The following is a 24,999-nucleotide window of genomic DNA, read 5'->3' as shown; positions in this document are numbered from 1 at the left end:
TCCAAGAATAAGAAACAAGTTCCATGGGACGAACCAAGTAATGCTCTAGAAAAGTTCATATAAAGGGCCCTACATCTGGCAAATAAAACACATTTACTTCTTCATGCAGCTCTGTGAAACAAATTGGCATTTTTCCCAAGAATGTCACTTCTTTTCTATAGTTTGCCACATGGCATATACCATATAAAGGGGGCTTTTCTCTGCCCCTGGCATTTTCCCCAAGAATGAATGCTAACAGAATGGACAGCCAGCTTAACATGCATCCCTGGGCCCAGACTAGTCAGCTCAAAAGGTGAGTGTGCATATCTATAGACAATACTACAAACCCTTACCCCATTGGACGAAATAAATAAATAACCTTCACTGTTTCTTAAAATAAACAGTTTTGTTGAAAAAAAGGAAACGGGATGACTTTTATGAAAAAGGGAATTTGTGTGTGTGTGTGTGTGTGTGTGTGTGTGTGTGTGTGTGTGTGTGTGTGTGTGTGTGTGTGCGTGCGTGCGTGTGTGTGTGTGTGTGTGTGTGTGTGTGTGTGTGTGTGTGTGTGTGTGTGTGTGCGCGTTTGTGTGCATATATATATATATATATATATATATATATATTGTTGTGGATATGAGAATGGTTTGTTTTTTTAATTGTGCTGTATTGGTTGGTATTGAAAATGTGATGATTCCTTGTAAATACCTCCGTAGTGTAAAGGTCAAAAGGGCGTCCCGGTAGTTAATTCCACAAGCATGCATTGAAGGACCCTATAATATCCCTTTGTTCAGCAGTTATATCTTTATTATGTGTTTCAGGATAAGGCCTTGTTTTCCATTAAAATGACACTCCATTGCACCAAGTTAAAGATATAGATTCCCTTCATCCTTCATCCCCATTCCCAAAAACCTCCATTTCCCCTCTCATCATTGCCAGGCCTCAAGGGCCAATTACACACACCCAGGATTGAAGTCTCCTCGCACCATCTGCATCCACTCACCTGAGGTGACAGGTACCTCCACACCATGCCATGTTTTATTATTTTATGATGCAAATGTTTTGGATTGTGAGACGCATCATGACGTGGGTGTGACATTGTGCTGAGTTTTCCATCTCTTCCTCCTTATGAGGAGTGATGATGAATTGGGTGATGGCAAATTTTGAAGAAGAGGGATTGATGACGAATTTGGTGTAGAGGGGGAATATGGGAAGACAAGACGTAGTGACGAATTTGTAAATGTGTAGATTTTGTAAATATGGGGTAAGGGCGGCAAGGATAGTGTAGGTGACGGGGGGGAGGGGGGGGGTGACGTACGGTAGGGACGAGTTTTTCTCACTTCGCTCTCCGTACGCACTTCACCTTGCATTACCTTGTTTGATGTGTACCCTTGAGACCTTACCCCTCGCTCATCTGTCTTCTCCCCTTTTGTCTCCCACATGAGGACCTGTGCGCCATTGGACGCCGAGGGGAGCATGCGTGAGGCGGCCATTGTGCGCCCGAGACTCCCAGAACCAGCTGTCTGCATCGATGCACCACATTATGGACCACGGGTCTGTGGCCGAGCACCACTTATGGACCCATGGGTTGGGGCATGGCCCCTCTGCTGGAACCGGCCATGAAGGCCCGAAACCTTGCTGGCGGACCTTGATCACAGGGCACCGATGCCCCACAGGTGAACCACACTAGTCGGCCCCTGTGGGCCATAAATAAAATGGACACGTTGGGCGCATTTTTTATTACAAATAGGCCGCCAGCAAGGGAAGATGACAACAACTGGAAGATAATAATAGCCAGCAGAGGGAGCCGAAGAGCAAGAGACCACCTGCAGGGTTAGGGGTTGTTGGTTTATTTTTATTGAACAGTGGTGACTGCACCGATTGGTGCTTGAGGGTGTTTTGGTGTGTTTATGGGTGCTTTCATGGTGCGTCGATGCAGAGCAGACTGTCTTCCCCCCCCCAGAAAGAACATTCACAGGTCCTGGGTTAGTTTTGTAAATAAAAGCAGAGTCATTGTAAATAATGCTCCCCACCGTAAATGTATAGTTTGAAGACCAATCCGCGATTCGGTTAGCTGTGGGCATGAGTCTGTTAGGTAAGGTGCAATGGAGCGGCGGGACATACTTATTTATGTTTTAAAACTGTCGCACTCAGGGTCAGGTTAAAAGTAGAGGGAACTACACTTACGTGTCACACTAAATTAAAGTTGTAGGCCCGGGACGTGCCTAAGAGGAGGAGGGTGCAGTGTTGTGGATATGAGAATGTTTTTTTTTTTTATTGTGCTGTATTGGTTGGTATTGAAAATGTGATGATTCCTTGTAAATACCTCCGTAGTGTAAAGGTCAAAAGGGCGTCCCGGTAGTTAATTCCACAAGCATGCATTGAAGGACCCTATAATATCCCTTGTTCAGCAGTTATATCTTTATTATGTGTTTCAGGATAAGGCCTTGTTTTCCATTAAAATGACACTCCATTGCACCAAGTAAAAGAAATAGATTCCCTTCATCCTTCATCCCCATTCCCAAAAACCTCCATTTCCCCTCTCATCATTGCCAGGCCTCAAGGGCCAATTACACACCCTCCAATAGCCGCCATTGGCCATGAGGCAAGGACGGGGAAGAAAGGTGTGTCTCCCCCTCATCATAGAGGGGAGGAGTAAGTCAGCCCCGCTCATCCAATCCAGAACGAGGGGTTCGGCTTGAGAGGGCGGAGAGAGAACGTTTGGGGGAGGTTCAAAAAGGGTAAGGGCGGGGCCTATATAACCCGCAGCGCGACGCTCCCCAAGGAGACGAGCTTTGAAGAAGAAAGAGATGAGTACTGAGCATTGAGATGAGAAGAGGCTGCGCTTTTAAAGAGAGGCGCTGAGAGGAGGGAATGAGCAGGCGTGACCGCAGCTAAAATCCGCAGCACGACGCTCCCAAAAGAGAAGCTGAGACAAGCTTTGGCAGAGATGAGCTTTAACTGAGACGCGCAAGAAGAGAGTTGGTTGGTTGCGAGTTGAGTCGGCAGTGGTTGCAAGAGTAGTGGTCGGTGGTGAAGAGTGTTTGGACCAAGAAAGGGAGAGGAGAGAACCCGTCACGCCAGACCTCCCCCCCCCCCCCCCCCACCAGCGCGTCGGCTCCACCAAGCAGCTCCGACCCGTGATCCCGCGCACACGACAGGATCGGTGGCATCAGCGGCCGTCGAGGTCCAGCCCGACGTCCCGTGCGGGATCAAGCTCCAGCCAGCTCTGTGCCTGCCTCCCTCCCCAGCCATCCACCTCCGCCATTCCTATCATCTGTCCCCGCGTGAGTCCGTCTGTTTGTTCTGTCCTGGGGTTTATTAATTAAGGCAGTAGTTAAGCTAAATTTGCACTGTGTCATCTTGATCCCTTCTGTATATTATTTTATTATCTTTCTCTCTCCTTGGTTATTTTGAGCCTGTAAATAGTAATAAATTATAATCGTATTTCAAACCTTTTCTGTCTTCCACTTTTTCTTCCTTTTCACATCCGTCGTCTTTGTCTTTTCCAAATTGAATATCTGTGGCGCGATCTGGCCAACGCTCGGGTGAATCGGGTAAGCTGGGGTAACTGTCACGGTCGCGGTATGACCTCCGCTCGGCCAAAGTAACATCTTGTCCATGAACCGTAACAATATATATATATATATATATATATATTGTTACGGATCGCGGTTTAGATGTTATGATGGGCCGAGCGGATGGTCCAACCGCGACCGTTACAGGATCCCCAATTGGCCCGATTCCACCCGACGTTGACCAGAGCGCACCACAGATATTCAATTGGGAAACCTCTAAAGCGACCAAAAGAGAAGGAAAAGAGAAGAAGACAGAGTACGGAGGAAGAACAGATTTATTATACACACACAAGCAATGGATGGAAGAAGCAGTCACACAGTGAATCGTTAACTTATACTATTCAATTTACTTAACCCCAGGACAACATTCAAGACAGACGACGTTCACACTTACACGGGGGAAATTGCAGGCAGGGATGGCGGAGGTGGGTTGCTGGAGAGGGAGGCAGGGTCAGGTCCCTGCAACCGGCAGGGCTGGAGGTAGCAGCTCCCAATTTTTCGCGTTTTTGGCGGGAAAACCCTTGGTCGCGTCGACACTGCTGATGCTGTAGACGTCACGCGCTGGCTCGGTCACACCTGCTCCTCTCCTTCTGGTGGAGCCGTCTCCCTCCTCTCAGCGCGTCTCTCCAAAGCTGGTTTCCTCTCCAAGTACCTCTCCTTTTTGGCTTGGAGCGTCTCTCATCTCACCGCTCACAGCTCAGCTCACAGCTCCTCTCGCATGTCACCTCTTCTCTCATCTCCCGAAGCAGTCCCTTCCAGTCGCTTTTATTACTCGGGGCGGAATCAAGCCACCGGCTGCGAGGGCACGCCTACCGGGTCGCTAACCGCGGTGCTGGTTGGCTGTTAGGGCTGTCCGATTCCTCCTTTGATCATGACGACGTGCCACGCCTGTGAGTTGGCGGCTCCTACCCCCCTCTTCTCCGAGATGAGCACATGGGCAATGGCGGCTTGCGGGATTGAACACCACTCGCACCGCTTTTGAAAGGAACTTTGGAGAGCGGAGATGATTGGGGAAATTGAAAGGGGCCTACGCTTATTTCGTTTGATACAATGCAGAGTCAATCTAGTGGGAAACACATATTTAGCCTACATGGAATAAGGAAATAAACTATTTAAAAAGATATATCGTGGCCTGTGTGTAAGTTTCATGGAATTAACTAGGAGGACGGCTGCGACCATTATTTACATTACGAGGGTGTTACACACAACAAAACCATACTTTTCACATTCGTTACACTTTCTCCAAAATTGTTACACTTCTCCAAAACCGTTACCCTTCTCAAAACTGTTACACTTCTCAAATTCGTTACAATATATATATATATATATACTAGACGACCCATGACCCGTTGGGTCAATGTTATTATATATAATTAAGGGGTTACCATGGTTACAGTGGGGGTCAATGGTCAACCTATGGTGAAGATATATAATTTTCTCACACTTTCTAATAGAGAGGCAAAATGCCATAAAAAACTAAATTTACTGGTTCTAATTGCTTTTATTTATCAATCCTCACATAGAAGAGCAGTTTTTAGTAATGAGCAGTGAGGAGAAGACCCCTCAGCCAATGATGCCACCCCGCAGCCAATGATGTGACCCCTCAGCCAATGATGATGATGATGATGCTACCCCTAGACGACCCATGACCCGTTGGGTCAATGTCAGTTTGAATAGATATGAGAATAGAACTAAAGCGAACGCTGGACATCATCAGGGAGATTATTTGGGCCAGCAAGCCATAAGGCTCACCTCTCCAGCTTTCTAAATCACTTACCTGTGACACGTGATTTCGGCCCTTATCTCCGATCACGTTGACGGAAATCACCACAGCATATCGTCAAGATCCCTCCAAAAGGCTCGTCTTTGTCACATACATCACGCAACGTGCGATCCACAGCCTCGAAACTCTCTCTCCTGATCATAGGACACTCATCCCACACGATGGGTTTTGTACTTCGAAAGAGGTCTGCGATAGTAGAATTTTTATCGATGTTGCATATGCCATCTTCCCTCGGTGTCAGAGGGATTTGGAACCTTGAGTGCGCTGTTCTTCCACCAGGCATGAGGGTAGCAGCTATGCCAGATGAGGCCACCGCAGGGGGCAACTTCTCCACTCGCTCTCACTTTAGAGAGAATCGGGTTAATAAGAAACGTCTTCCCTGTGCCTCCAGGCGCGTCAATGAAAATCATTGATGACTGATTCGTGCGGATGTTGCTATTCGCGTCCATAGACGTGAGGTGTGATTCATTGTCCGCGTCCGTAGCGCCGTCGGAGGGTTGATACGACATTCTTCCTGCAAATAGTATTGTGTTTGTGCTATCGTTTTGCCGATCATCAAATGACAAATAAATTACATTGTGAAAATTAAAGATTTCAAATAAACCTATTTAAAGTGTATGCGCATATAAGTAATTAAAAAAATCGAAGAAATATCTCTTGGTAATTTCCTGAAACATATTTTACTTCCGGGTAATAATGTTGAATGAAATAACAAAGATATATACTGTATGCCTGTTATTTTAGGCGGTGTATTTTCGTATATCAACGTGGCGCGATTTTAAAAATATATCTGCAATTTCCCGTGTGTGCGTGAATGTTCTCAATTATTTCTTTTACCGAGTCTAAAACCATCGATAAAAATGAAATCAGATGGCGACTTACATTGAAGATAAAGGCGTGAGACAGACTCAATGGACTTGAAGATACAAGCCTTTCAGAATTCATTTCGTTCTATAAACGGAAACTTTCATCGGATTTTCTTCCCGCTTTTTTTCAACCGAGTCTAAAACTATGTTAGCGACTGTGAAAAATGAAATGATATATCGAATTTGATTTGAAATAAAACTGAGAGAGAGAGCAAGACACCACGGGCCTACAAAACAGGCCTCAAAGCTATGCGAGTTAATAAAATGGTGGATATTACCACTCTCTCAAAGGGGTAAGCCACGCCCCCGGACCGATCGAATGTTACATACAAACACGCAAGATTTCAATTTTATAATTATATAGATAAATATATATATATATATATATATATATATATATATATATATATATATATATATATATATATATACAGACTTGGCATTTAATATGGAATTTTTTTTTCTTTCTTGACTTGGGTTTACTTTCTTAACTCAGTATAACAAACTGGTGAGTTTCTTTTAAACTTTGGTGATTTATTTGTTAAAAGGACCATGTCACTGATTGTCTGTCGCAGAAAGAAGTCAACAACAGGATTTTTATCTCACAGGCTGCGTGGCAAAATGTACGGACAGGTACATTTGACAATTGGCTTCACAGTCGGGTATACAAGGGTTGTTGCGTTCTGTATTAGTGGAAAACAACTGCTGCACGTCTCCAAAAGTTATTGCCGCTTCCTCTGGAGATGGTCCGTCAACTCGGCAATGCTGTTTGTCATGGAGTGGTGGCTTTACGAAATTACGGCATGAAAGAGCGTGCTATTGCTCGGCAGTATGGCATCACTCATGGTCAGGTGTCAAAGATCCTGAAACGAAATGCTCAGAGGGGTGTCCCTACTCCAATACTGAGGCCAGGACGTCCTCGCAGAACCACAAGGAGGGATGATCGCCAGCTGCACCGGTTAGTCCGCAATGGCCGTACCAAGTCAGCTAATCGGTTTAGGGCTGAGTGGCAGCAACTGACAAATGTGCCTGTATCCAGAAGGCTAGTCAACCAACGACTGGTTCAAGCAGGCTATCGTGCCAGGCGTCCCTTGAGAAAGCCACGCGTGACCAGACAACACTGCCAGCGCCGATTGCAGTGGGCCAGAGAGCACCTTCAATGGCAGCCAGGACACTGGAATCATGTGATCTTCAGTGACGAGTCTAGATTTCTGATCTATCGTCAAGATGGCCGCGTCCGAGTGCGCAGACAAGTGCATGAAGCCTACAACAAAGATTGTATAGTGCCAAGAGTCCAAGCTGGGGGTGGTGGGGTGACCGTTTGGGCTGCTTTTCATGCAGGGGGCAAAACTGACCTGGTTGTTCTGAATGGAAACCTGAACCAGTTCAAGTACAGGGCCATTCTGGAAGAAACATTGCTTCCATTTGCTCGTGCAGCCTTTCGAGGAAGCTTTGTCTTCCAAGATGACAATGCACAGCCTCATCATGCTCGCATGATCCAACACTTTCTTGCTGACCGTGGTGTAGAGCATATGGAGTGGCCTGCCATGTCCCTGGATATGAATCCGATAGAGAACTTGTGGGCAGAATTAATGCGTCAAATCGACCACTTGGACCAGCAGCCGACCTCTGTGCGTGAATTGCAGCAGGCTATTGTCACTGCATGGCAAGCGATTCCTGTCCAAACCTTGGCAAATCTCGTGAACAGCATGCCTCAACATGTACGTGCTCTCCTGAATGCTCGTGGGGGTTACACGAAGTACTGAACTGTAATTTTACTGTCGGTAATCCCAGTCGTAATTTAACTTTTGTTTTTGTTAAAAAAAATTTTGGCTAATGTGCAAAATCAAGAGATACTTCTGGAAAACGTACAGAAGTTTAACACAGTACTGTCCATGAATTGATTTCGATATCGGTTTACATCACTTTCAAGGATCAATTTATTTGTTTCGAAATGTCAAATGTGGTTTTTGTTTCTTTTAAAGGTCACATTAACAAAATCGAGAATAATTTCAACATAATTCCAATGAACTTTTGGTTGTAAGACATCTTGAAAAGTAAGTTCACCCCCACCAAAAAAATATTCCATATTAAATGCCAAGTCTGTATATGTATATATGTATATATATATATATATATATATATATATATATATATATATATATATATATATATATATATTGTTACAGATCGCGGTTTAGATGTTATGATGACCGAGCGGTGGTGTATTACCGCGACCTAACAGGATCCCCGACTCACCCGATTCCACCCAAACGTTGGCCGGATCGTACCGCAGCTAGTCAATAGGGAAAAGACAAAGGCGACGAATGCAAAGAGGAAAACGAAGGCAAAGAAAGGTTTGGAAATACTACTGAATTTATTGACTATTTACACACAAGCAAAAAGAAAGCAGTCACATTTATTTAGAAGCACATAAGACGCAGGTGACAGGGAAAATACTAGCTTACCTACAGTATTAATTAACCCAGGACAGAACAAACAAAAGACAGACTCACGCGGGGAATGACAGGAATGGCAGGAGGTGGATGGCTGGAGGTGAACGCTTGGTGGAGCCAACGCGGAGCTTGGTGGAGCTTTGGTGGAGGTGAACGCTTGGTGGAGCCAACGCGGAGCTTGGTGGAGCCTTGCTGGAGGTGAACGCTTGGTGGAGCCAACGCGGAGCTTGGTGGATTGGTGTGACGGGTTCTCTCTCCTTCCTTAGTCCCACCCAGTCCAACAACTTCCTCTCTTGCTTAGTCCAACTCAAGGCCTTCCTGTCTTCTGATCTCCTCCCTCCTCGACTCCTCACCGCAACCAATGCAACCACTGACCGCCACCACCGACTCCTCACCGCAACCAACTGACCACCGACTCCACTGACTGACTCTTCACGACTCTCTCTTGACGACCAACTCTTTGTGACCAACTCTTTGTGACCAACTCTCTCTGGCAACCGACTCACTTGCTTCCTGCGTGCACGCCTTTTTATAGCGCCTCCAGCGATTAAGCCGCCGGCGTTTTGGACACGCCCATCGGGGTGCTCACCTCGGCCCTGGTTGGTCGAGCGACCCTCGGGCTCCGCCCTGGATGACGACGGGCGGGCACGCCCCTCTTCCCCTCTATGCCGAGGTGGAGACACGCCTTTCTTCCCCGACTCGAGCCTCGTGGTCAATGGCGGTTATTGGGGGGGAGGTAATTGTGAATCGAGGGCTCAGCAATGACGAAAGGGGATGTGATAGGAAATGGAGGTTTTGGGGATGGGAATGAAAGGGGATCTATTCTCTTTCACTGGTGCAATGGAGTACTTCAATTAATGGTAGACACAGCCTTACCCTAAAACACAGAATAAGAGATAACTATCAACAGGGGTATTCTATTACCTGGCTGATGTGTATGCTTGTGGACTAATTATGGGATGCCCTTTCACCTTTACACAGCTCCGGAGGTAGGGGGGCGCAGAATAACCAATAATAATAATAGTACAGCACACAATCAAAAAATATACAGTCCTCATCTCCGCAACAATATATATGTGCATGTATGGTAATGTGTGTGTTGATGTGATGTAGATAAGATCAGGTGATGATGTCACGGCTGACACATTTTTGCATGGCTCCGGTACCTCAAAATTTGGCACAATACCACTGGACATTACTCGTAATGATGCTGAAAATCAGGTTTAAGAATGAATACGTTTTAAATACGAACAAATTGCATTTTGTTCATCGTACAAGACTTTATTCAAGACTATATCAAGACAATGATGAAAGAATCATCATTGGCCCAAAAACGCTCACCAAATCCACCCATAACTTTGCCCTCAACATCGACGGTTTCCCAGTATCCACCTCCCCTCACATCCGGAATCTTGGCATCATCTTTGACCAAACCCTCTCCTTCGACAAATCCACTAAACAGATCACAAAGACAGCCTTCTTTCACCTGAAAAACATCGCCCGTCTCCATCCATCCCTCTCCTACACGGCTGCAGAAACCCTCATCCATGCCTTCATCACCTCCCGTCTGGACTACTGCAACAGCCTCCTCTTTGGTTCACCCTCAAAAATCACCAATAAACTCCAATACTTTCAGAACTCCGCTGCCCGTCTACTCACCCATTCCCGGACCTGTGACCACATCACCCCCATCCTTTACAAGCTTCACTGGCCCCCCATCCCCCAGAGAATCCAGTACAAAATCCTCCTCTTGACCTACAAAGCCCTCCATAACCTGGCCCATCCTACTTGGCTGACCTCCTCACCAGACACACTCCCACCCGCAACCTCCGCGCTGCTGGTACCAACCTCCTGACCCTCCTCCCCCCCCCCCCATGTGGACCAAATTCAGATCCTGGGGGACGGGGCCTTCTCCATCGCTGCTCCCACCCTCTGGAACTCACTACCTCACACCATCAGAGACTCCTCCTCACTCACCACATTCAAAACATCACTCAAGACCCAACTGTTCAACACTGCATTCAACATTTAACCCACAGCATTTAACCCCTGACTATCTCTTGTCCTTCTCCTTCCTTTTGCTTTGATTATTTACCTGTTGATTTTTGTCTTTTTGCACTTGTTTTTTTGTACTCTGTCAAAGCGTCTTTGGGCTTCTTGAAAAGCGCTACATGAAATAAATGTATTATTATTATTTTTATATGAAAGATTTGAAAAAGAAAGAAGAAAAAATTATTCAAGCCAAATGGGACTTGAACCCACAATCCCCAGCTTGGAAGTCTGATGCCTCATCCATTAGGCCAATAAAGGGGTGCCATTCAATTCTCCACCACATATTTCCATAGAAGATGTTACCAAAAAGGCCCGCTTGCATGTGAAATCCCCATTTCCAAACACATCACAATAATAACTCGATCACAGTTCATTTCCAACCTCATGGCCACACAAAATCACAATACCTTTTCACTTTACACAAGAAGAAGTAAATGTGTTTTATTTGCAAGATGTAGGGTGCCCCTTTATATCAACTTTTCTGGAGCATTCCTTGCTTCCTCCTAAGAACACGAGGGCAGTCCAGCATGCACATAAACATTTTTGAATGTCCCTTATTTTCTGCTTGGCATTTTCTACGAGCTATGGAATGTCCCTTCTTTTCTATACTTTGCCACATGGCATATCTCTATCTATAAAGGAGGAGTGTCTGTCTGTCTGTCTGTCTGTCCGCTTATAACTCAAGAACTACACATCAGAGAAAAGTTTTAGACATAGATTCGGAATCGGTATAAAATGCCGGTGGTTATAGGCTACGTTTTATTTTCATATCAATGGTTGAAAAAAGCGGGCCAGCTGCAATTCCATGGTGTAGTTTGTGGCGGCGCTATTGCCCCTTTCCGATCCCATGACGCATTGCGGTTCCAATTTGCGATAAGGTCTATGCGCTATCACCGACACTTTTCCACCTTTTCCATACCTTTTAATCAGATTTAACTTATCGTCCATCGTCACCACATTATGCTTGGAAACACTAGCATTATCCTTCTTCGGACCCATGGCTAACACACACAGTAAAGGAATACTGTACGTCGCCTCTGTTTGTTTTGAATGAGAATCGGCAGTTGCGCGTACGTACAGTATAATGTACGTACATATTTATATATTTTTAATGTGCTTTTTATTGTATTTTAAATTGTTTTTTTAGCTTCTTTTATTTATTTTAAATATATATTTTAAGGAAAACAAATGTTTTCACGTCCGTAGGAGTGACGTAAAGTCGCACATAATGACAAAATGCGCGCCATTTTTTCGCGCCAAGAATGAATAAACGGTCGTTTTTTTTTTCGTTGAGCTTTTATTCGAATTCGAATTCCATTAAATTTCAACTGTTGGAAACAATAATTATTTCAACTGTTGGAAATATTTTTTTGGTTAACCAATGACGGTCGATTTAATCTCGACCTTCCCCTAGCAAAACACGCCCACTTTGCAACAGTTTCGTTCTGCCTGTGGTGATTTTTCATCACAAGTAGATCATGGCCTGCGTTAAAGTAATCGTTGCTGGAGCAAGGATCGTCTGCTGAAACGTAATTATTGTCATTGTATGTGTGCATTTTCATACGAAATGTACAAATACAGGATTTTCGTTTCTCCGTGTCGATTAGCTCAACATTTTGCGAAAGATGACAAACATTTTCATTTATGCATGTGATCTTTTCTTTTTATATAATGACATGACGATCAGGCAGTAAACCTCCCAACTGAGTTTCTCAACAGTCTTCAGCCTCAAGGACTCCCAACACACAGGTTGATTCTCAAGGTGGGAGCACCAATCATGCTTCTAAGGAAACTTCATCCACCAAAGCTGTGTAATGGAACACAATTGACAATCCAGCAAATGATGCCGCATGTCCTAGAGGTAACCATCCTCTCAGGACAATGGAGGAGAGAAAGTATTCATTCCAAGGATACCACTTATTCCACCTGACCTTCCATTCTCCTTCAAGAGGATTCAGTTCCCCATCAGGCTATGTTTTGCTATGTCCATCAACAAGGCGCAGGGGCAATCAATGAAGGTTGTAGGCCTGAACTTCACAGAACAAGTGTTTGCCCATGGCCAGCTGTACGTGGGCTGCTCGAAGGTTGGAACACCAAACAATCTTTATGTCTTGGCACCAAGTAAGAAAACCAGAAATGTTGTATACCAAGAGGTTTTGAGAAATTGAAGAATGGCAAGACGGAAGCCACTCCTGAGAAGAAGGCACATGACAGCACACCTGGAGTTTGCAAAAGGGCTTATGAAAGACTCTGGGAGCAGGAGGCAAATTATTCTGTGGTCTGATGAGACGAAAATTCAATGCTTTGGCCTGAATGCAAAGTGTCATGTCTGACGGAAGCTGAGCACAGCTCAACACCCATCCAACACCATCCCTACTGTCTGCATTGAGGGAATGGCTCAGGAGCTTCTGAGGGAAACAAACTACAACATGGAAGAGCTGACCACATTTGTAGAGCAGAATGTCCCAAGAATGGTTGAGGACCAACAGCAAGCCTTTACTTCTATCCTGAAGAGTGTTGATGATGATGCTGGCAAGATATTCTTCCTCGATGCTCTTGGCGGGACAGGAAAAACATTCTTCATTAATATCATCCTGACCAAGGTTCGTCAAAAGTCGGAAATTGCTCTGGCTGTGGCCTCAAGTGGAATTGCAGCTACACTTCTTGAAGGAGGAAGGACAGCACACTCAACTTTCAAACTGCCTTTGTATTTGACCAAGCAAGACACCCCAACCTGCAACATTAGCAAGAATTCAGCAAACGCCAAGATCCTTCAACAGTGCAAAATCATCATCTGGGATGAGGCTACTATGAACCACAAGCAGGCATTCGAAGCAGTGAACAGAACACTCCAAGATATTCGCAACAACAAGAAAATCATGGGTGGTGTGACAACTGTTGTGGCTGGAGACTTTCGTCAGACTCTCCCAGTCATCCAACAGGGCACAAGAGCAGATCAATTCAAGGCCTGTATCAAGTCTTCTTATCTCCTCTGGCCACATGTGCAAAGACTTACCCTGAATACCAACATGAGTCCACCTTCTTGGTGAGAACACTGCAGGGGAGTTCTCAAGCCAGCTTTTGAAAGTTGGCAATGGCCTATACCCTCAAGATGCAGCAGAACAAATAACTCTACCATTTGGACAGTTTGTTGAAACAAAAGATGACTTGATCAAAAGGGGTCTTTCCCAATATGGAGACCCAGTTCCAGGACTCATCATGGCTTGCCGAAAGAGCCATTTTGGCCCCCAAGAACAATGCTGTTCAAGAGGTCAACAATTTGCTGCTCCACCAACTTCCCGGTCATGAAAGAAATTATGATTCCCTTGACAAAGTGAGAGATGAAGATCAGGCAGTAAACTTCCCAACTGAGTTTCTCAACAGTCTTCAGCCTCAAGGACTACCAACACACAGGTTGATTCTCAAGGTGGGAGCACCATTCATGCTTCTAAGGAATCTTGATCCACCAAAGCTGTGTAATGGAACACGATTGACAATCCAGCAAATGATGCCGCATGTCCTAGAGGCAACCATCCTCTCAGGACAATACAGAGGAGAGAAAGTATTCATTCCAAGCATACCACTTATTACACCTGACCTTCCATTCTCCTTCAAGAGGATTCAGTTCCCCATCAGGCTATGTTTTGCTATGTCCATCAACAAGGCGCAGGGGCAATCAATGAAGGTTGTAGGCCTGAACTTCACAGAACTAGTGTTTGCCCATGGCCAGCTGTACGTGGGCTGCTCGAGGGTTGGAAAACCAAGCAATCTTTATGTCTTGGCACCTCGTAAGAAAACCAGAAATGTTGTATACCCAGAGGTTTTGAGAAATTGAAAATTGAAAAAACGTCATGTAGGAAATGTTCTGTGATATTGCTTCTGTGAATATACATGTTATTTTCATCATATATTTGTCTTATTCTTATTCAACCCGGGCGAAGCCGGGTACCTCAGCTAGTACCTTATAAAGGGGCCCTTTCTATGCCCCTGGCATTTTCCCAAAGAATGCCCCTTCTTGTAACGTGTATTATAAAGGAGGCGGTTATGATTGGATATGATATATGTTTAAGATAATGAAGGGTATAGACAAAATAAGTGCAGAATCATTATTCAGCAGAGATAGTGACAGGACCAGGGACCGTAGCCGAGTAAAGACAGGAAGAGTTAATACAGTCGTAAGGTAATACCAGGCAGCTCAGCAAATGGATGTCTATGTTCTGGACAAAAGCGCATAATTTTCCCCACATGCTGCCCACAGCTTTAGCTTTCCATTTTAGGTAGGAACCACTTCCTCTGAATTTTTTTTTTTTGCCGTATTTTCAGTGACTATGGTACATGAAAAGTATTCCTTTTTATTATTTTTTTCAAGTTTTATGTTCAGTTTAATTTTGTGTTAATAAAAATCGGCTGTTGCTTTTCTAAATGGTATAGTTGTATTCCTTGTCCCAGAAAATGTATGTTTAGACGCCAAGATTGTGATCCTAAGTGGCTTAGAAGCAGAGATATTTGTAGATATGGGGTTTTGCATGGCGGCTATCATGAAAATCCAAGATGGCCGCCATAATGAATTTGGAGGAAGTGGTTCCTATCAAAAATGGAAAGCCAAGGTAACGGGTAACATGTGGGAAAAAATTGGCGCTTTTTACCGGAACGTCCATATCCATCTCAAATCCGGTCCTAAGCTGCCTGACTATGCAGCTCTTTCACTCGGAGAGTAGTTAATGCATGGTATGGTCTCCGAGAAAGACAGTGACAACAGAACCAAGAGATAAGTTTAAATTATGATTAGATTGGTACCTGGAAGCATTAGAGATAGAAGAGTATCGGGATATTGGTAAGACGTTTGTAACTTGAGTAGGGATTGGGTGATTGTGTGCTTCTGAGTGAAGTGGAGTGACGTGTCTGTGGGAGGTCTCGTCAAGGGGTGGTGTGTGGTTGATGTTTGTTGAGGTTTGACATCCAAGAACAGCCATCGCCCAAACCTATCCCCTCCCACACTGCCCCCCATACCCACCTCTGAAAAAATAACACAAAATATTGCTTTTTCTCTTTTTATTTATTTAAACAATTAAAATAATTGTATTTCCACATTTGTATTTGACGCGCTTGGGATATCCCTGGTTGTGCCACATCATCTCAGGCACATGTCTCCCCTCATTGCCCAAATGAAATTGCATCGTTTTGGCAGATAATCTTGGTCTGTTGTTGGTGTGGTGCAGCATAATGAGCCGAATGGACTCCTAGTTTACTCTCGGTTTTTTTGTTTGTTTGTTTTTGTTTTTTTGTATACAAGATCGAGGCTCGTGAAAGAGCGAACATTAATCACACAGAAAGACAAACAGACACACAAAACAAATAACATCGGGAGCGGTAGACAAGATGGGGAGAGAGGGGGAAGGACACAAACGCAACATTTGAGAGCAGGGACCGAGAGACATGGAGACATCAAGAGAACTGTGGGAGGGAGAAGGCTTTGGGGGGAGGCATGGGAAAGGGGGGGGCGTGGGAGAGGTATAAAACATATGGACACTGCCAAGACTTCCAAGAAAGAAGTTGGAATTTCAAACAAGGTGGATCTGGGGTGAATTAGTGGGGGTAGAAAAGATCAAGGTTTTGGATGGGGGAAGATGAGAGATGGTGGTGAACAGCTGTTTTGAAGACCTGGAGGGAGGAGTGTGATTGAAGTGAGTGTGGGAGTTTGTTCCAGAGGCGGGAGAAAAGAGGAATGAAAGAGTGAAGGTGAGCAGAGAGCCGAGATTTCGGCAGTTTAACCATCAGAGGGTGGCTGGCAGATCTTATGCGACCTGTAGGAATATTTGGGGGACAGAGCACAGAGAGAGCTGGGGGAGCAAGGCCGGAGAGGAGTCGGTAGAAGACAGAAAGACCACCTACCTGCCTGCGGTGAGTGAGTGAAAGGCCCTCAGAGATAGCTTCATCGCGGGAGATTCCAATGATTCTGAAAGCTTTGGATTCAACAGCGTGAAGCCGAGCCATGTGTGAGGCAGGAGCACCGGCCCAGAGGGGGGAACAGTATTCCATTGAGCTGCGGATGAAAGCCTTGTATGTGGTGAGGAGCTCAGGTGTGCCTCGGACCTGAGCCTCGGTTTATTTTTGTCTCTGTATATAAAAACTCACAATCACTCGATGCTGATTGATAAGAAAACTTACAAAATGGGACACAGCAGTGAACAAACTGTATGCAAAAGCCCGCATTTATTGGATAATATAATTGATTGGATTGTCAATGGAAATAACTCAAAAAAAATTCCAAACAGAATAAAGAAAATAACATGTATAACTTTTCTGTGATTAACATGAGCATTGTATCCTTGGCAGGTTATCGGTGAAATGGAGAGCTTCTTGGAATGGCTCAAATCCTGAGGCCTGAGAGCAGAAACGGCCCAAGCAATGATCGATAAGCTTGGAATTGAGAATCGGAAGGTTATTCGGGCTTGTACTGAGTCGGATGCATTGCGGACCGAGATCCTCTCTCTCTCTCTCCAAAGAGAAATTACAATTTGCAATGTATGCTGATTTCTGTAAATTTATGAATTCTTTTTCAAAACTGCAAGATGTCCAGATTGCGGGTTCTTCTCTGTTGGGAAGTATTTTCTTCAACTTGGAGAATGCTATTCGGGAACTTTCCAGTTTGTGTGAAAAGATTTTCGAATCCCAAAATGTGCACCGGGACAACGTTTCTGGTTTCTCTGGAATCGAGTTCAGTGATGTCTCCAGCCTCCGCCCTCAGCATGAATCATCAAGACCCATGTCTGGTATGTGACTTTTTTAATATGACATCACATGTCAACAAATATCTTGATCTTTTTCCATTGTTTTTTGTGTTCTTTTAACTTGTATAATCTCTATTGGTACAGTTTTGTATTGTCTAATATGAATGGGTTTTTGATGTGGGATACAAGGTAACGATATACATACTTTTTAGCTCATCTGGAAACCCACAACCTCCAAACTGATGTTCAGTATGGCTTTAGACAGTCAAGGTCTACTGGTGATGTTCTATCCCGAATCACTGAATAAGTGAATGGGGCTTTGGATCATTGTGGAAAAACCAGGGCTGTTGCTCTCGACATCTCAAAGGCTAAAATAATCTGGCATTTCTTTAAAATTGCTTAATACAATCACTGACTTCATGCTAAATCGTCAAATATCTGTGGTACATGAGGGACAGTAATCCCCTTTCCGTAATACGAATGTGAGTCCTCAGGGGTCTGTCTGTGTTGGGTCCAATATTGTTCATGTTATATATCAATGATCTGCCTGATTCTGTCTTTCTCAATTAAGCATTTCCGCAGATGACTCAACAGGTGGGCCCAGATGGAATTAAAGGAAGATGGAAGAGATATATGGAAATACTGTTGAATACAGAGAATGAAAGGGATGGCAACATAGAGAGTAACCCAGTTTTAGGACCGGCAGAGAAGATAACCGAGAAGGAAGTTGAGGAAGCGATAAAAGCAATGAAGAGTCGAAAAGCGGGAGGGCCAACGAGAGTTGTGGGAGATATGTTGAAGGCAGCGGGAAATTGGGGTGTGAAGAGAATGACAGAGATCTGCAATCTGGTGGTGAAAGAAGGCCGCATTCTAGTGGATTGGGGACTGAGTACCCTCGTCCCTCTATACAAGGGGAAAGGTGACCCTCTGGTCTGTGCCTCGTATTGAGCGATAAAGTTATTGGAGCATGGAATGAAGGTATTGGAAAGGGTGTCAGAGAGGAGGATGAGGAAGAAAGTAAGATTGATGAAATGCAGTTTGGATTTATGCGAGGAAGAGGAATGACAGACGTGCTTTTTATTGTGAGGCAGTTGCAGGAGAAGTACATGGAGAAGAGGAAGAAGTTGTTTCTTGGGTTTGTTGATCTGGAGAAAGCATTCGATAGGGTTCCACGTGAAGTAGTGACATGGGCGTTGAGGAAGTTAGGAGTGGAGGAATGGTTGATCAGAGTGGTGATGGCAATGTACAAAAGAGCGCGCACATCTGTAAGGACGAAGGACGGGAACAGTGGTGAGTTTGAGGTGAAGGTGGGAGTGCATCAGGGGTCGGTACCAAGTCCACTACTATTTGTAGGTATGATGGAGGTGCTGGCTCGGAACGTAAAGGAGGGTTTACCGTCAGAGTTCTTGTTTGCAGATGATCTGGTGTTGATTGCAGAAAGTATGGTTGGACTGAAGGAGAAGATGAACAAGTGGAAGGAATGTATGCAGACAAAAGGTCTGAAGGTGAATATCGGAAAAACGAAGGTGATGGCAAGTGGTAAAGCATGTGGTGAGTTGGAAAGAACTGGGAAGTGGCCGTGTGCTGTTTACAGGAATGGTGTCAGAGTGAATTCCATTCAATGTACAATGTGCGCTGAGTGGGTTCATCAAAAATGTAGTGGTTTGAGAGGGTCATTAACAAGTGTGGCAGCTACATTCAAGTGTAAGGTGTGCACAGAGGGAGCTGCAGATGGAGGAAATGTTGTTGGATCTTGGAGATGGCATGAAGCAGGAAGGTGTGAAAACATTTTGTTACCTAGGAGACATGCTGAATGGAGAAGGTGGATCAGACTCGACAATGGTTGCTGGAGTGAGATGTGCAAGGAAGAAGTTCCGGGAACTGAGTGGCGTGCTGACGAGAAGGGGAGTGTCGTTGAAGCTGAAGGGAAAGGTGTATGCTGCATGTGTGAGAAGTGTTATGATTTATGGGAGCGAGACATGGGTAATGAACGTAGAGCAGCAACAAAGTTTGGAAAGGGTGGAAATGTGAATGGTTCAGTGGATGTGTGGAGTATCGTTGAGAGAGAGGAAGACAAATGATGAATTGCAAAAGATGATGGGAATAGAGCCTGTGATGGATGCTGTGAAGAGAAACAGTTTGAGATGGTTTGGTCATGTGTTGAGGAAGGATGAAAGTGACTGGTTGAGAAGAGTGATGGAAATGAATGTTGAAGGAAGTAGAGGACGGGGAAGACCAAGAAAGACTTGGCTGAAGATGGTCGAAGAAGAAATGCGGGCAAGGGGGTTAACAAGGGGAGATGCAGAAAATAGGGCAAAATAGAGAAGATTGTCATGGGGAGCGCAAGGCGAACCCCCGCTCTTGCAGGGAAAATGGCCTTAAAATGCCTGTTTTTGTTGTTGTTGTTGTTGTTGTACTCAACTCTATATACTACCAACACAGGAACCTTGTCTCCTCCAACCCATGACCAGTGGTGTCGAGAGCCAGCATGGGCCCCGAGGCAAATAACCTCGGTCCCCCAACCCCACCCTTTTTTTTATTTTCTTTTTTTGTATACAAGATCGATGCTCGTGAAAGAGAAGACGAATCATGCAAAAAGTCAAACCGACACATAAAACACAAAAATAAGGGGAGCGGTAGACAAGTTGGGGAGAGAGGGGGAATGACACAAACACAACATTTGAGAGCAGGGACATCGGGAGAAATGTGGGAGGGGGAGGGCTTGAGGGGAGGTGGGAGAGGAATAAAACACATGAACACTGCAAGGACTTCCAGGAGAGACGTTGGAATTTCAAAAAAAGTGTATCTGCGGTGAATTAGCGGGGGTAGAAAAGATCAAGGTTTTGGATAATAATAATAATAATAATGCATTTATTTTATATAGCGCTTTTCAGGAAGCCCAAAGACGCTTTGACAGAGTGCAAAACATAACGCATAGCAAAACATAAAGACAATTGCAAAAAAAGAAGAATCAATAGGGAAATATTCAAAGCACAAAGGAGGGAGAAGGAGAGGAGATAGTCAGGGGTTAGATGCTGTGGGTTAAATGTTGAATGCAGTGTTGAACAGGTGGGTCTTGAGTGATGTTTTGAATGTGGTGAGTGAGGAGGAGTCTCTGATGGTGTGAGGTAGCGAGTTCCAGAGGGTGGGAGCAGCGATGGAGAAGGCCCTGTCCCCCCAGGATCTAAATTTGGTCCGGATGGGGGGGGTCAGGAGGTTGGTACCAGCAGAGCGGAGGTTGCGGGTGGGAGTGTGTCTGGAGAGGAGGTCAGCCAGGTAGGATGGGGCCAGGTTATGGAGGGCTTTGTAGGTCAAGAGGAGGATTTTGTACTGGATTCTCTGGGAGATGGGGAGCCAGTGAAGCTTGTAAAGGACGGGGGTGATGTGGTCACGGGTCCGGGAATGGGTGAGTAGACGGGCAGCGGAGTTCTGAATGTATTGGAGTTTATTGGTGATTGTTGAGGGTGAACCATAAAGGAGGCTATTGCAGTAGTCCAGACGGGAAGTGATGAAGGCGTGGATGAGGGTTTCTGCAGCCACAGAGGAGAGGGATGGACGGAGACGGGCGATGTTTTTCAGGTGGAAGAAGGCTGTCTTTGTGATCTGTTTAGTGTATTTGTCGAAGGAGAGGGTTTGGTCAAAGATGATGCCAAGATTCCGGATGTGAGGGGAGGTGGACACTGGGAAACCGTCGATGTTGAGGGCAAAGTTATGGGTGGACTTGGTGAGCGTTTTTGGGCCAATGATGATTATTTCAGATTTATCACAGTTAAGTTTGAGGAAGTTGATTTGAAGCCAGGATTTTATTTCAGTGATGCAGTTTGTCAGGATAGAGTGGGTGGCGGTGGAGATGGACTTGGTGGAGATGAAAAGCTGGATGTCATCGGCGAAGCAGTGGAATTGGAGACCATGACGGCGGATTAAGTGACCGAGGGGGGACAGGTAAAGGATAAAGAGGAGGGGGCCAAGAACTGAACCTTGGGGGACACCTTGGGGGAGGGGAGCAGTGGGGGATTTGCAGTTATTGATGGAGATGAACTGACGTCTGTCAGAGAGGTATGATTTAATCCAAGAGAGGGCAGTGCCGGTAATGTTAAAGGTGGTTTCAAGTCGGGTGAGGAGGATGGTGTGATCGATGGTGTCAAAGGCAGCGCTGAGGTCGAGGAGGATGAGAATGTTGAGGTTGCCAGCATCAGAGGAGAGGAGAAGGTCGTTGGTGATTTTGAGGAGAGCAGTTTCAGTACTGTGGTTGGACCGGAATCCGGATTGGAATGTTTCATACAGGTTATTGGCAGAGAGGTGATGCTTGAGTTGAGTGGCTACAGCGCGTTCCAAAACCTTTGACAGAAAGGGTAGGTTGGAGATGGGTCTGAAGTTATTTAGGGTGTCAGGGTTTAGTCCAGGTTTTTTCAGAATGGGGGTAACAGCAGCAATTTTGAGGGATGGTGGGACGATGCCTGTAGACAGGGAGGAGTTTATTGTTGCAATGATAAGTGGAGAAAGAGCAGGAAGATAAGGGGGATGGATGGGGGAAGGTATGGATGGGGGAAGATAAGAGATGGTGGTGAACAGCTGTTTTAAAGACCTGGAGGGAGGAGTGGGATTGAAGGGAGTGTGGGAGTTTGTTACAGACGTGGGAGAAAAGGGGAATGAAAGAGTGAAGGTGAGCAGAGAGCCTAGATTTTGGCAGTTTTAACCATAAGAGGGTTGCTGGCAGATCTTGTGCGACCTGTGGGAATATTAGGGGGACAGAGCACAGAGAGAGCTGGGGGAGCAAGGCCGGAGAGGAGTCGGTAAAAGACAGAAAGACCATCAACCTGCCTACGGTGAGTGAGTGAAAGGCCCTCGGAGTTAGCTTCATCGCAGGAGATTCCAATGATTCTGAAAGCTTTGGTTTCAACAGCGTGAAGCCAGCTAGGTGTGAGGCAGGAGCAGCGGCCCAGAGGGGGAACAGTATTCCATTGAGCTGCGGATGAAAGCCTTGTATGTGGTGAGGAGCTCAGGTGTGCCAAGGAAGGACTTCGCACGATGGAGGATGCCCAGTCAGCTACTGGCTTTGGAGGCCAGCTTGGAATTGTGGTTTTCCCAAGAAAGATCATGGCAGATAGTGAGACCCAAAAGCTTGAGCGACAGAACTTCTTGGAGAGGATTGTTGAGAAAGTGGATGGGAGGGTTTTCCAGTTGGTCTTTTTGGAGAGACATAGTAAGAGTGTGAGATTTGTCAGGATTGAAAGACATGTTCCACCTGTTTGACCAGTCTGTGATTTTGTCCAGGTCTGCAGAGAGTGAGGAGGCTGCAGACTGCCAATCTGAGGGATGAGGAATGGAGGGGCAGATAGTGGAGGCATCAGCAAAGAGATAGAGGATTTTACAGAGAGTCGGAGAGATCATTGATGAAGACCAGAAATAGCACAGGGCCCAAAACACTACCGTGGGGAACTCCAACCAGAACAGGAAGGGGAGATGAGAGAAACTCATTCAGGGCCACACGTTGCCTACGACCAGAGAGGAAGTCCGCAAACCATGAGTGGAGATTTCCATGGATACCATAGGAGGAGAGTTTGGTGAGCAGAGCTGGGTGCGAGAGTGTATCGAAGGCACGTGATATGTCAAGAGAGACAGCTCTGATTTCCTGTTTGGCATTGAGGACCTCTATCCATTGTTGAGACAGCAGAAGCAACATGTCCAGAGTAAAATGACCTGGTCTGAATCCAAATTGATGATCAGAGATCAAGCCATTGGAGAAGAGGAAGGATTTGATATCCGAAGCAATGATGGATTCCATGACTTTGCTGATAATTGGAAGCAGGCTGATTGGTCTGTAGTTGCAAGTATCTGTTTTTGTACCTTTTTTGTGTAAAGTGGAAATGTTTACTAATTTCCAAGATGCTGGCAGATGACCTTGAGCAAAAGAGAGGGTGAAAAGAACAGAGAGAGGGTGAGATCGAGAGCGGCAGATCAGGATTTTAGGACCCATGGGCTGATGCCATCTGGTCCAGTTGCAGAATCAGAGTCGAGGTTTTATGAAAACTTCCCCACCTTGTCAGGAGAGATGGACAGAGTCCAGGAGCAGTTGGGTTCGCCTGGGAAGGGTGGGAACAAAGAGAGTTGGGTTTGGGACACAAGATTTAGAGGCAAACACAGAGTTGAGGCATTCGGCTTTGTCACTTGCGGTGTCAACTGTGTTGCCATTTGAGGTAAGGGAGGGGATGGAGGGGGAACAAACACCAGAAACGGATTTGACGAGACGCCACCAGGATTTGGAGGAAGGAGACAGGTTTGAGAGTTCAATCTTGAGTGTGGAGAGATAGTGTTTCCTGGCACTCCTGAATGTAGACACACACACTAGTTCCGAGCTTGGTGGAAGGAACTGAGATTGCCTTCAGTTGGATTTGCCTTCCAAGAGGCAAAGGCAATTTGTTTCAGGGAAACTGCGTCACCACAAGATTCAGTGTACCATGGACAGGAGGAAGGGTAAGACAACTGAAGACAAGATGGGATAAATCTGTGCATGAGAGAGCAGTTTGCTTTGGAAGAATTCCCATGAAGAATTTATGTCAGAGGCAGTAGAGATGGGAGACCAGTCCAGATGATTGATGGCTGCTTGCAGACAGTGCCAGTCGGCCTGAGTGAAATGCCAGATTCGTCGTCGCTGAGGAGGCGCTCTGAGAATGGCCAGAGAGATGTCCAATTTAACAAGCACATGATCAGAAGAACCGATTGGAGCAGAAGAAGAGCAGCAGTCATTTGCAGGGAAGTTTGTCATAACCAAGTCCAGAAGAGAAGATACTCCATTGACTGCGATCCAGGTCGGGAAATTGACAAAATGTGTCAGTCCCAATGAGTCACAGAAGTCCTTTGCTGAAGTGCCATGGCTGGTGAGAGAGGAACCCACACCCAGCCAGGTGGCATTGTGACAGTTTAAGTCACCACCTATGAGGAAGAGAGAGTTTGAATGTGTTTGTGGAAGTTGGTCCATGTTGTCTGACAGCGAAATGTAAATGGAGTCTTCACTGTTTAGAGGATGGTACAGAACACATATGAACAAAAGGTGGGAGCGGAGAGGAAGCCGTAGCCAGAGGTACTCCTGGGGGTGGGGTGGAGAGGGGGCAGTGCAAGGAGAGTGAGGAAGAGTTTTTGATAAAAAATAGCCACCCCACCACCAGGACGAGCCTCAGGTCTATCATGCCGGAGGAGGGAGTAACCAGGAAGAGATATTAAGGAATCAGAGACATCTTGAAGGAGGAAAGTTTCTGTTAAGCAGATCAAGTCTGTTTTGTCAGAAGCAACCTGAATGGAGAGATCAATCAGGTTTGAGCGAAGGCCCCGGACGTTTGAGGTCCATACCGTTAATGAGGAGAGAGGGGGAGCATCGGGTGCAGGACAGGGGAGGGGTGGGGTCAGATGAAGGATGAGAGGGGGAGGTAGTAAGAGCAGTTGATGGTGTGTCAGAGATTACAGAAGAGTTACAAGAAAGGGAAGGATGAGGAGGCCGAATGGTATGATGGTGATGGGATGAGGCACAGTGAGGGGTTGTTTGAGGGGTGGCAGAGTAAA

Source organism: Myxine glutinosa, chromosome 1 (genome assembly GCF_964187855.1).
Source record: "Myxine glutinosa chromosome 1, kmMyxGlut1.1, whole genome shotgun sequence".
In the NCBI taxonomy this organism is placed as follows: Eukaryota; Metazoa; Chordata; class Myxini; order Myxiniformes; family Myxinidae; genus Myxine; species Myxine glutinosa.
The sequence above is the reverse complement of the archived record's forward strand: the minus strand, read 5'-3'. Positions refer to the sequence as shown.